Consider the following 12,941-nt stretch of genomic DNA (forward strand, 5'->3'; position numbering starts at 1 on the left):
AGAGGCACAGAGAGCTTCAATCAGTCAGGACTGGGAAGGTGCTGAGAAGTGCCTGGGGCAGAATCACTGCCAGCCCTTGGCACAGGAACCTCTGGCTGCAGGACAATGCAGCTGCAGCTCCTGGAGGCACCTCCTGAAGCTGGAACATCCCACTGCCTACAGACTCTGTGAGTACCATTCTGAGTATTTCTGGTGTAGGGGAGGTGAAATGCTCTTGAAGCTCTGACATGCTGAGGGGTTCTGCTCAGTCATAGAATATTTACAAGTCAAGGATTTTGGTAGAAAATAGGGTATTTCCTAAGACTTTTTATTCAGTTTCCTACTATTGGTGAATGTCAGGAAGGGAGGGTTAAATATTAAAGGTAGCATGAATTATTAGTTAATATTTTGCCAATGCCTGAGACATCCAAACTGTTCTTTTTAGTGATCAATAGGTTCATAGGAGATCCCTAATTTGCTTTCAGCCACTCTGCCCATAGACTGCAACAGCATCACCTTTGCTCTTGACCATCAGGCTCAGTCTGAGATGTCCTTTCTCCAAGCTGCAAACAGAACCTGCCCCCAGCCAGAGCCCTTAAAACAGGCAGGGTTCTGTCAGGCCAAGGAAAGTGCACAGAGATTTGGGGTCTGTGAGTTCTGGCAGGGAGAGATCAGGAACAGGGAAACACCTGCAAGAGGGAAAATCTCCAGGAAGCAGAGAGAATATCAGGCAATAAGAGCAAATAAAACACAGAAATGCTGTGGCACGGAGAGATAAGAAAACTCCACAGGATCCCCTCCAGTGCAGCTCCTCCCTCTGAACAAGCCCCCTCCCTCCTGTCCCCCCAGCCCAGCCTCTGCCCTCAGGGCCGGGGCTCCAAGGTGTGCGGCCCCTCCTGTGCAGGCAGAGCTGCAGCAGAGCCGTGGGGCAGCTCTGCAGCCCCGGGCCCAGTTCCCTCTGCAGAGCACAGGGCTGGGAGCAGCTGCCCGGCCCTGGGGGCTCTGGCAGGGGGCACAGCTGGCTCAGGGTGACGCTGGCCCCAGTGCCCGGCTCTGAGCAATGCTGTCAGTGCAGCCAGGGAAGGAGCTGCATCTCCCTTCACCCAATGCCAGCATAAGGACACCTGGAAGTCTCCCTGAGATTTCAGTCCAGGCTGGGAGCTCCAATCCAGGGTGCAAACCTGTCCTAGACCATCTCTGAGTTATAAGATTGATGGGAAAAGGCAGAGGTGTTGTGACACTGAAAATGCTGCTGGGTTGGTGAAATGAGCAGAGAGAGTCCTTGGCTACAAATGTGGAGCTGGGCTGTGGTGAATCCATCTGCTCTCAGCTGTGCCTGGTGACATTTTAGGGGAAGCACAGGGAGGTGATCACCCTCGACATGAGAAAGGACAAAGCCCAAAGAAACTCTGAACAGGTACAAACAACACACTATCTCCCCTCACTCTCCACTCATCATCTGGCCTCAGGGAACCCACTCTGTTCTACCAGAGGGCAGCAGAATTGCTTAGGGTTTCTGCTTTCCAACAATACCAGGAGAGACATGGGGGGAGATTAAAAAGAAAACTTCAGAACGCTCAAAGAAAAAAGCATGTCCATGTATGTTATAGAGGATGGTATCTGGGAAATGGCTTTGATTTTGGTTACAGGTATCCCTTTTAAATCTTCACTATTCATTTCTCCATGAACAGATCCCCAAGTCCAGCATCAGCAAATGTCCAACAGCAGCTCCATCAGCCACTTCCTTCTGCTGGCACTGGCAGACACGCGGCAGCTGCAGCTCCTGCACTTCTGCCTCTTGCTGGGCATCTCCCTGGCTGCCCTCCTGGCCAACGGCCTCATCATCAGCGCCGTAGCCTGCAGCCACCACCTGCACACGCCCATGTTCTTCTTCCTGCTGAACCTGGCCCTCAGCGACCTGGGCTCCATCTGCACCACTGTCCCCAAAGCCATGCACAATTCCCTCTGGGACACCAGGAACATCTCCTACAAAGGATGTGCTGCACAGCTCTTTTTCTTTGTGATCTTCATCTCAGCAGAGCTTTCTCTCCTGACTATCATGTGCTATGACCGCTATGTGTCCATCTGCTAACCCCTGCACTACGGGACCCTCCTGGGCAGCAGAGTTTGTGCCCACATGGCAGCAGCTGCCTGGGCCAGTGCCTTTCTCAATGCCCTCATGCACACAGCCAATATATTTTCCCTGCCCCTGTGCCATGGCAATGCTCTGGGCCAGTTCTTCTGTGAAGTCCCTCAGATGTTAAAGCTCTCCTGCTCACACTCCAACCTCAGGGAACTTGGGCTCATTGTGGTTAGCCTTTGTTTATCATTTGGTTGTTTTGTGTTCATTGTTTTCTCCTATGTGCAGATCTTCAGGGCTGTGCTGAGGATCCCCTCTGAGCAGGGACGGCACAAAGCCTTTTCCACCTGCCTCCCTCACCTGGCTGTGGTGTCCTTGTTTATCAGCACTGGCACATTTGCTCACTTAAAGCCCCCTTCCCTGTCCTCCTCATCCCTGGATCTGTCAGTATCAGTTCTGTACTCCGTGGTGACTCCAGCTCTGCACCCCCTCATCTACAGCCTGAGGAACCAGGAGCTCAAGGCTGCAGTATGGAGACTGATGACTGGATGATTTCAGGAACATTAAATTGCTGGCCAATTTCTGCAAATCACTTGTAATAAAAGTAATTTTTGATACTTCTTGTTGCTTTCATCTTGGATGTTCTTTTCCTTTGTTTTACTTAATATTGTCCCCAAAGAAATGTCCAGGTTTGTCCCATTTTTTGTTAAGTTTCTCTCCACATTCCCTATGGCCACAGACTCTGTCAATGATGGGCTGCACTCTTGATGTATTTAAAAGAGATAAAGGATCTCCCAGCAGAGTTACCCTTTTGTTGCCTTCTCTGGAGCTGCAGCAGTAATGTCTGTGTGCAGAGCTGGGGCAGATCAGTGCTGGCCCAGCAGCTGTGCCCAGCAGCAGCAGCACTTGGTGTTGCCAGTGCTGCTGCCGTGGCCCTGCCCCGCTGCCCTGGTGGCCCTGGTGTTGCTGCAGGGCCTGAGTGCTCTCGGGGCCGGGCACAGTCCTGGGGGTGGCAGTGCCGGGGCTGCAGCAGGGACAGGCCATGGGCACTGCTGGGGCAGTGCTGACGCCTCAGGCCAGGCCCTGGGGGCTCCAGGCTCCTTGCCCAGGCTTTCTCAAGAACACAGCCAGGCCAATGCTCAGCACAGAAAACCCCTGTGAACAGCCAAAAATTTCCCATGTGACTGTTCAGCCACCCTGTCCCCAGCCTGTAGTGCTGCAGGGGGTTTTTGGCCCAGCAAGGGGTTGCCCAAATTGAGGGACCCGCATGTGGTCTTGTTAAACATCACTTGTTGGATTTGGCCCCTGGATCCTGCCTGTCCAGGTCCCTGTGCAGGGCTCTCCTACCATCCAGCAGATCCACACTCCCAGCCAACTTGGTGTTGCCAGGTTCCCATGAGGCCCCAAAGTGTCCTAATGGTCTCCATGATTCCATGAGGTCTCCCATGGTCACAATGTCCCTTTGGTTCCTTGGGAACCCTCAGTTTAACAATGACCCTTGGATCCCTAGGCCCTGAAGTGTCAAAATCCATCCTTGGTTCCATGAAGTCTGGCAGTGCAGCAATGCTCTCCTTGGTTCCACAGTGTCACAATGGCCTCTTGGTCCCAAGGGCCACCACAGTGTCAAACATGTTTCCTTCATTCCAGGAGTCCCTGAGGAGCAGCACTGGCCCCTTGGTTCCATGGGGCCCTGCAGTGTCACAATGGCCACATCACGACACCACGTCCTGTTCTGTCACAATGCTCTGCATGGTTCCACAAGGCCCTGCAGGGTCACAGTGGCCTCTTGGTTCCATGAGGCCTCAGAGTGCCACAATGAATTCCTTGGTGCTGCAGTGGCACAATGGAGCCCTGCTGACACAAGATCCTGCAGTTTCACCAGGGGACCCTTGGTTCCATGGGGCACCACAGAGTCACAATTGTTCCCTCAGTTCCCAGAGTCCTTGGAATGGAGCAATGGCCTCTTGATTCCATTGTCCCCAGGCTCTCCCAAGGGTTTCTTTGGTTCTGCAGTGTCACAGTGGCCTCTGTGGTTCCACCAGGACCCAGACTGTCACAATGGATTCCTCGCTTCCATTCAGCCCCACAGTGTCACAATGTCCCCTTGGCTCTGTGCTGCCATGTTGTACACAGTGTCACCATGGTCCTCTTAGTGCTACCAGGCCCTGCAGTATCACAGTGGCCCCTTGCCTCCCCCGAGCCCTGCAGTGTCACAATCATCAGAGAATCAACCAGGCTGCAAAAGACCTTGGAGAGCAACAAGTCCAAGCTGGGACCCAACACCACCTTGTCACCCAGGTCATGGTGCTGAGTGCCACATCCAGTCTTTCCTTAAACACCTCCAGGGATGGTGACTCACCCACCTCCCTGGGCAGCCCATTCCATTGCCTAATCATCCTTGTAAGAATATTTCCTAATGTCCAGCTTAAATGTCCCCTGGTGCAGCTGAAGGCTGTGTCCTCTTCTACTGTCCCTGTTCCCTGAGAAAAGAGTGCAACTCCCACCTGGCTGCACCCTCCTGTCAGAGAGTTGTGGAGAGTGATGAGGTCTCCCCTGAAGCCTCCTCTTCTCCAGGATAAACAACCCCAGCTCCCTCAGCCATTCCTCACAGGACTTGTGCTCCAGACCCCTCCCCAGCCTTGTTGCCCTTCTCTGGACACGCTCCAGCCCCTCCATGTCCTTCCTAAATTGGTGGCCCAGAACTGGACACAGCACTCTGGGTGCTGCCTAACCAGTGCTGAGCACAGGGGAAGAATCACTGCCCTGCTCCTGCTGGCCACACCATTCCTGATCAATAGGAGTGCCAGGGGTTAGAAGAGGGAAATGATGGAGAGGGAATGGGGACAAAATGTTATTGATTGTCAGCCATGAATGGTCTTGATCTTCATATATATTCAGACAACATTAGAAGGTGCTGGGGGTCAATATCAATTGGACATTTCTGATATCAATCTATTGTCGTGGTTTGAGACAGTGACAGGAAGTAAGTTTTTTTGGTTTTTTTTTTCTTTTGGATATGCTGTGGCCACCAATAGGTGTTCAGATTTTAATATTGGCACCTGATGTAGCCACTGAAGTTCGGACACGCCTCTAAGAACACACAGGGGTTAAAAACCAGAGCTGCTCCCCTGGGACTTCGGAGGCAAAGATGTTGGATCTCCCTCTCCCGTTCAGCTGCTGCTGCTGGGTGGGGGAAGGGCAGCCTGCGGTAGGCCTGGGCCTGGACAGAGATGGGGGGGTGAAGAGGCCCTTGAGGATGGAAGGGTGGAGGAGCACCAAGAGACATTGAGCAGCCACCCCCCACCCAGGAGAGAGAGAGAGAGAGAAGGAGAGCTGGCGTCTGAATTTGATAGTAGGTGGCCGAGGAGGAGAAGGAGTGGGGATGTGGGGAGAAGGTGCCCGGCAGGGCAGTGTAGGAGTTCCAGAGCTCTCAGACAAGCAGAGACTGAAATTTTTAACCCTTTTCTTGCATGATAGAAACCTTGCAAATGCTGATCCTCCTAGAGCTGAATGAGAAGAGAGATAAGAGATGAGATAAGAGGGGATGGGCCACGAGGGAAGTGGAGAAGACTCTTGAGTGGGGGAGGAGATGATTGGAGTGGCCTTTTGGCTGGACTTTTCTTGTGTGGCCATAGACGGAACGATTTTTTTTTTCCTGTGACACAGAGACTGCATTTAGGGGGAGGCAGTGCCTCAGAACCAGGAGGGTTCAGTGTGGGTACCCCTCGGCCCCAGGGGGTGCAAAGATTTGGGGGGGACAAATGTCCCGAAAGAGAGACTGTGCGTTTTTTAGAGTCAGACAAGGTATCCTTGAAAGACAACCCTAGAAGCAGCTCTGGTCCATGCACAGTGGTGAGAGCACTGAGCATGGAAGGAAGATGTTGCGATAGCAAAAAGGTTTTCCGAGCGGTGCTGAGTGACATGGAAACACATGAGGTTTCAACGGTGTTTCCAGGGGAAGCCTATGGTGCAAGAAAGACTGCTCTCCTCTTGATGAACTGAAGATTGAGTATTATAAAGTGTGGTGCCGGACTGAGAGTTAGTGATTTGGGAGAATATATTGCATTGGGAAATTTGGAAATTTGGTGGGGGGAAGGAGGAAAATGCTTTTGTAAGGTTTTCATTTTCTGTGGGGTTTTTTTGTTTGTTTGTTTGTTTGTTTGTTTGTTTTTCATGTAGTTTAATTAATAAAGTTTTCTTTATTTCTAAGTAGGAGCCTGCTTTGCTTATTCCTGGTCACATCTCACAGCAGACACCAGGGAGAGGGTATTCTCATAAAGGCACTGGCATTGTGCCAAGGTCAAAACATGACATCTATAAAAAAGAAAAAATTCAGGACAAAACAGTTCACTCTGCATTGTTTTCAATTTAGTATATTCACTTTGAATACACTTCTGAAATGTGCCTAATTAACCACAGAAGAATGGAAAACTTTACTTATTCCATGGGGTTTTGCTTGTTCAGGCATTTTGAACAAATGTTCGTGAGCTTTTCTTACTGAATTATTGAACTTAAGAGCTCAAGAAAGAAGAGGCCTCAGGAGTAGTAAAATTCATCAGCAACCTCCAAGTGGCTGAGGATTCGTCCCCATCACAGCAGCAATGAACAGAAATGGGCACAGCTTTGTGGCTGCCCCAGCTTTGGCATGGGCCCTGGGACTGGAGCAGGAGCAGCTCTTGAGGGCCCCAAGGCTGGGGCTCTTGTGCTGCCCTGGGCAGATGGGATGGCAGCAGGGGCTGCAGAGCTCTCAGCACCTCAGGCAGAGGGGAGCAGGGCAGCCAGGGAGCCTCCTTTGCCCTTGGCCAAGCACCTTACCCCATGGCTGGGGCTGAGTCCTGTGGCAGCTGCAGCTGCTGCTGTGCCCTTGCCAGAGGCTGAGGCCGTGGGGCAGTGGCCAGAGCAGCCTGGCCTGAGCAGAGCTGTGGGGCCAGAGCCGGCTGGGCTGGGCTGGGAAGAGGCTCTTGGTGCTGCCCAGAGCTCAGGGCAGCTGGCAGAGCTTGCAGGGAGCTGGGCTGGGCTCAGAGAGCCTGGCCCAGAAACCATCAGTGTCGATCTCAGCCTGGCTGAGCGTGCAGAGACCAAGAAGAGCAGCCCAGGGTCTACAAGTTCTCTGTGTGGGAGCTGAGCTTGTGTGTGACCCCTGAGCCCTCCCAAGTGCTGGGGCAGCACCTCCAGCTTCAGAGGAGATGTGACAGGTGGGAGCAGAGACAAATAATTCCTGCTGGATTGTTTATTGTGTTTGCTTATACACGTGACCTGGATCCATATGTAGAGGAGGAGTTTTGTGTCAGATACACTGGTAGAGTGATAAGAATAATATTTTTTAGCTGTATATAATATTTAATGGAGAATACACAATAAGGGGAAAAAAAACACATATGATGAGAAGAGCATCTGAGTTTTGAAGAGCGTGAGACTCGTTGATGTTCCAGCAGTAGCACCTGTTCAAATACTTTCCTCAGGGCTTCCTTGAGACGAGGGTGACCACAAGAGGCCAAGGCCAGCCAAAGCTCTCTGTCCTGGCAGCTTTTATCTGGAAGATACCCTTGCATATAGGGAATTTTTCAGGGGGAGTATTCATTTTGGCTGTGGGCACCTGTAGAGACAGATGGTTCTTTTCCATAGGAAGGAAAGCATGGAGCCCCAGTTTTCCAGAGGCTGATGAGAGGCAGCCCTCAACATTCCAAGTTCAGCTGGACCTGTCAGGTGGTCCCTGGGAGGCCAAGCCGGCCAGATCTGTTCCATGTTGCCTTGGTTTCACGGTGTTCTGCAGTGTCACAATGTTCCCCTTGCTTCTGAAGTGTCACCATGGCCCTGTGCTTCCATGAGGCCCTGCAGGGTCACAGTGGCCCTTTGGTTCTGTGGGGCCCCACAGTGTCACAATGGTCTCCATAATTCCATGGGGCCTTGCAATGCCACAATGCTCTCCATGGATCCACGGTGCCTTGCAGGATCACAACGGCCCTTTGGTTCAATGAGGCCCTGAAATGCAGCAATGGCCTCTTGGTTCCACAAAGCCCTGCTGCTTCACACTGGCCCCTTGGGACCCTGCAGCCCAACAGAGCCACAAAGATATCCTTGGTTCTACAAGGTCCCCCAGTGTCACAATGTTCTCCACAGGAAAGAAACTACAGAGCACCCATATTCCAGGGGCTGATGAACTGCAGTCACCAGAGGCCACATGCAGGCCTGTCTGTCTGTCCTGGCAAGTTTTTCCTGGAGAACCCGTTGGATATTTGAAATTTTGAATGTTGAATCCCAATTTCAGCCCATTTTCCCTGGAGGAGAATGCCAGATCTTTTCCATAGGAAGGAAATCATGGAGCCCCTGTCTTCGGAAGGCAGGTGAGAGCTGGCCCTAAGGAGGCCAAGGCCAGCCAGACCAGTCTAAAATGGCAGCTTTTGTGTAGGAGCAATCATTGGATATAGGACTTTTGGAGGTGGAATCCCAATTTTGGTCATGGGTACCTAGGGGAGAAGGATAGTTCTTTTCCATGGGAAGGAAAGGGCAGCGCCCCAGTGTTTCAGGACAGAATAGAGGCAACCATCAGAGGCCAAGGCCAGCCAGAGCAATCTGTCCTGGCAGCTTTTGTCTGGGAGAAACCCTTGCATATAGGGCATTGTGGAGGAAAAGTATGCGTTTTGGCCATGGGTGCTTGTGCAGGAGGGACAGTTCTTTTCCATAGGAAGGAAAGCACTGAGCCCCAGTGTTTGAAGGCAGGTGAGAGCCAGCTCTCAGAAAGTTAAGGTCAGCCAGGCTGGTTGGTAATGGCAGCATTTGTCTGGCAGCAATCCCTAGATATTGGGAATTTTGGAGGGGAAATCCCATTTTGGCCATGGATGCTTGAATGAGAAGGGCAGTTCTTTTTTATCTGAAGGAAAACCCAGAGCCCCAATGTTTCAGGGGTACATGAGAGAGACCCTCGACAAGCCAAGGGCGGTTGGACCAGTTAGGCCAAACCAACCAGACCTGTTACCTGTTCCTTTGGATCCATGGAGCCCTGCAGTGACACTATGGGGCCCCTTGTTTCCATGGGGCCCCATAGTGTCACGATGGTCCCTTGCATCCATGAGGCCTTGCAGTGTCACAGGGGTCTCCTTGGTACCATAGTGTCACAATGAACCTTTGGTTCCATGGGGACTGAAAATGTCAGAAGGGTCTCCTTGGTGCCATGAGGCCCTGCTGAGCCCCTTGATTCAACGAGGCCTCAAAGTCTCAGAATGGCCTCCAGGATTCCATGAGGTCCTGCAATGTCACAATGGACATTTGGTTCCATGGGATCCCACACTGTTACATGGATCCTTAGTTCTACAGGGCCCTGTAGTGTCACAATGGACTCCTTAGTTCCATGGTGCCACACAGTATGACAACTGCCCCTTGGTCTGCCAACACTCCATAGTGTCACAATGGCCCCTTGGTTCAGTGAGGCCTTGTAGTGGCACAATAATCTCCATGATTCCATAAAGCACCTGGAAAGACAGATGGTTCTTTTCCATAGGAAGGAAAGCACAGGGCACCAGTTCTCCAGGGATGGGTGAGAGGCAGCCTTCAACATGCCAAGATCAGCTGGACCTCTCAGGTGGCCCCTGAGAGGCCAAACCAACCAGATCTGTTCTATGTCCCATGGTTCCTTGGGACCCTATAGTGTCACAATTTTCTCCTTTCTTTTTAAGTGTCACAACGGCCCCGTGCTTCCATGAGGCCCTGTCACAACATTGGTTTCACTGAGCCCCACAGTGTCACTGTGGTCCCCTTGGCTCCACAAGGTTCTGAAGTGCCACAAAGGCCCTTTGGTTTCACAAGGTCTCAAAGCATAAAAATGGCCTCCATGGTTTCATGAGGCCCTGCTGTGTCACAATGGACCTTTGGTTCCATGATGTCCCAGAGTGTCACAATGGTACACTTGGTTCCACTGGACCCGTCATCCCATGGAGACCCACAGTGTTTACTGGAGTCCTCATGGTTCCATGAGGCCCTGCCATGCTGTAATGGCCTCTTGGTTCCAGTCGGACCCAAAGTGTCAGAATAGTCTCCATTGTTCCATAAGGCCCTGCAATGTCACTGTGCTCCCCTTGGTTCCAGAGGGCCCCACAGTGGAACAATGGAATCTTGGTTCCATGAGATTCCTCAGTCACAAGAGTCTCCTTGAATCAGCAGTGTCAGAGTGGCCCCTTGGCTCTATGTGGCCTTGCTGTGTCACAACGGCTCATGATTCCATGAGGCCACACATTTTAACAAGGGACCCTTGATTCCATAAGGCCTTGCTGTGTCACAATGGACTTTTGGTTCCATGAGCTCTCACACTGCCCACAGCAGTCTCTTTGGTTCTGCAGTGTCACCATGGTCCCTTTATCCCATGAGGTTCCACAGTGTGACAAGGTCACCTTGGTTCTGTGAAGTTCTGCAGCGTCACAATGGACCCATGGTTCCATGAGGCCTTGCTGTGTCAGAATGGCCCCTTGGTTCCAAGAGGTTTCTCAGTGTAACAATGTTCTCCTTGGATCCACAGTATCACAATGGACCATTGGTTCAATGTGGCCCCAATGTCCCAAGATGGATTTGGTTCCATGTGGTTCTGCTGTGTCACAATGGACCCTTTGCTTCATGAGTTTGCTCAGTGTCACAGCTGGATGCTTGGTTCTGTGAGGCCCGACCATCATCAAATACCCAGAATATCAGAATAAATCTCCTTAAGACTACTTTGCTATTTAAGAGGGGATTATTTATTCAGGCTTGAGGTCTCGTGAGGGATAACTCCTAACCTTATGTGGACATGTAATTCTACCAGAGTCACTAAATGTGTATTACAATTTATCCATTTCCATAAAACCCACCCCAAGTTCAGATTCAGTCCTTGATTTTCTATCACTGCATTCTTGAGCCAAATGTCTTCTTCTCTTCCAATCATTCCTTCTGGGAAAGCAGCCCCTGAATGCCTTGTTCCTGTGCTAAAAGTTCACAGGCACAGTAAAAATTGAATTAACTCTTTTGATATCAAGGTCAAGGCTTTGTGTGGGCAGGCGGAGGCAGGCAGGAGGCAGAGCTGTCAGCAAAGGAAGGGCCCAGCCAGGTGGGGCAGCCGGGGGATGCTGACAGCCTGCAGGGACAGAGGCACAGGGCAGGGACACCGTGGCACAGCCTGGGCTGCACAGGGCACAGGCATGTGCAGCAGCTTCAAGACAGCCCTGCCAGAGCCAACTTGGGCAGCACTTTGGCCATGGCTGCTGGCCCTGGGCCTGAGGCCATGAGGGGACAAGTGACCCTTGCAGGCCTGGGGCCTCATTGCCTCCTTGTCCCTGCTCAGCAGCCTGGCAGGGGCCGCCCCATGCTCCTGCCCTTGCCATTGCACATCCCCACATGCCAGTGCCCATCCCGGCAAGAGCCCTGAGCAAGGAGGGAGGGACAGCATCTGTCTTGGTAGGGGCTGGGGCTCAGGCCTTGGCCCTTGGCATTCCTGAAACACATCCAGCTTTGCTCAGCACCAGAGACACCTTTGCCTTGTTTGTCCCCAGCTGTCATCACTGCCTCCAGTGTTCTGCTCTAACTGGAACTGGGGACACTTTGTCAGTTGTGTCCCTGACAGGGATCTCTTCAAAGTATAAGAAACTTCAGTATTTCAATGCAACTGAGTTCTTGAGAGTTTTGTGACATCACAGAGCTGGCTGTGACATCACAGAGCTGGCTGTGACATCACAGAGCAAGAATGAGGCCATAGAGCAGACTCTACCATCATAGAGGGTGGCATCAGAAAATGGTTGTGACATCACTGGGTGTCCGGTTTTCGACTGTTTGAAGGGCCTGGAAAGGCCCGAAGTGGCCTTGGGGCAGCCCGCGTATCAAAGGACGAGAAGAGGCTTCAGTTCTTCTTTCGGTTTTTATGTTTATTAAATGTTTATCCAAAAGATTTTCTTTCGGCCCGACAGAGGTCTGCTCAGCAGCCAGCCATGAGCACACTGTCTAGCCCTCCGGACAGTCACCTATCTTTATACCCATGGTTACGTGTACAATATTTATCATTTTTCCCCAATCCTTTTTATTTTTATTGTCCGGTGCACTTTTAGTAATGACCAATCCCAAAGTGCCACCATCACCAAAGAAGATGGAGGAGAAGAAGAAGAAGAAGAAGGACAGGACACGCCCCAATTCCTCCATCTTACTTCTCTAAACCCCCCTGTACATAAATCCTAAACCCTGTGTCTCACCCTCTAATTAACTAATCCCTTCACCATTCACCCCGGTGAAGTCCTCCTATCCTCATACAGGTGTCGTCTCCCGTGTAGGATCAAAGTCCAGCCACCAGACACTTCTGGCAACATTCCAGGACTCCCGAGCCCCCCAAGGGTGGTCTCCGTGACTCGGCACCTCAGTCCTGAGGTGCTGAGATCCCACATCTCCCCCTTCTGTTTGCACCAAGAAAACCTCTTTTATCACCCGATTCATGGCGCGTTTTAGGCATACAAAGATGCATGGAACGACAATTATGAGGACTAGTAGGACTATTAAAACATAAAACCCTACCCTTAAAATTCCTCTCCAAATAGGAGAAATGTCAAAGAAATCTACCAGCTGATCGATCCATGATCCTGTGATCTCGCCAAGCTTATTTATGCTGTCTTTTATATTTCTAATACTTTCATGAATTGATTTTGAATGATCTGAGAGATTCATGCAGCACATCCCTTCAAACTCTTCACACCCATGTCCATGGGCGAGCAATAGATAATCGATTGCAGCTCTGTTTTGAAGAGTCGCCTGTCTTACACCACTAACGTCTTTTAACATGTCATCCAATGCGACAGACACAGACCGTGCATGTTTGCTCAACCAGCAACCCATGCGGTCGATCTGAGTCAAAGCCACCCCTGATGCTGTTTCAGGTGAG

At 51.3% G+C, this 12,941-nt stretch overlaps 1 pseudogene; it reads left to right on the forward strand.

Moving 5' to 3' along the window:
• The first annotated feature begins 1,852 nt into the window (after positions 1–1,852).
• The window catches only part of LOC135441610 (olfactory receptor 14J1-like), a 28,193-nt pseudogene continuing 17,104 nt past the window's right edge, over positions 1,853–12,941 (forward strand).

This window comes from Zonotrichia leucophrys, unplaced genomic scaffold, assembly GCF_028769735.1.
Source record: "Zonotrichia leucophrys gambelii isolate GWCS_2022_RI unplaced genomic scaffold, RI_Zleu_2.0 Scaffold_372_50749, whole genome shotgun sequence".
In the NCBI taxonomy this organism is placed as follows: Eukaryota; Metazoa; Chordata; class Aves; order Passeriformes; family Passerellidae; genus Zonotrichia; species Zonotrichia leucophrys.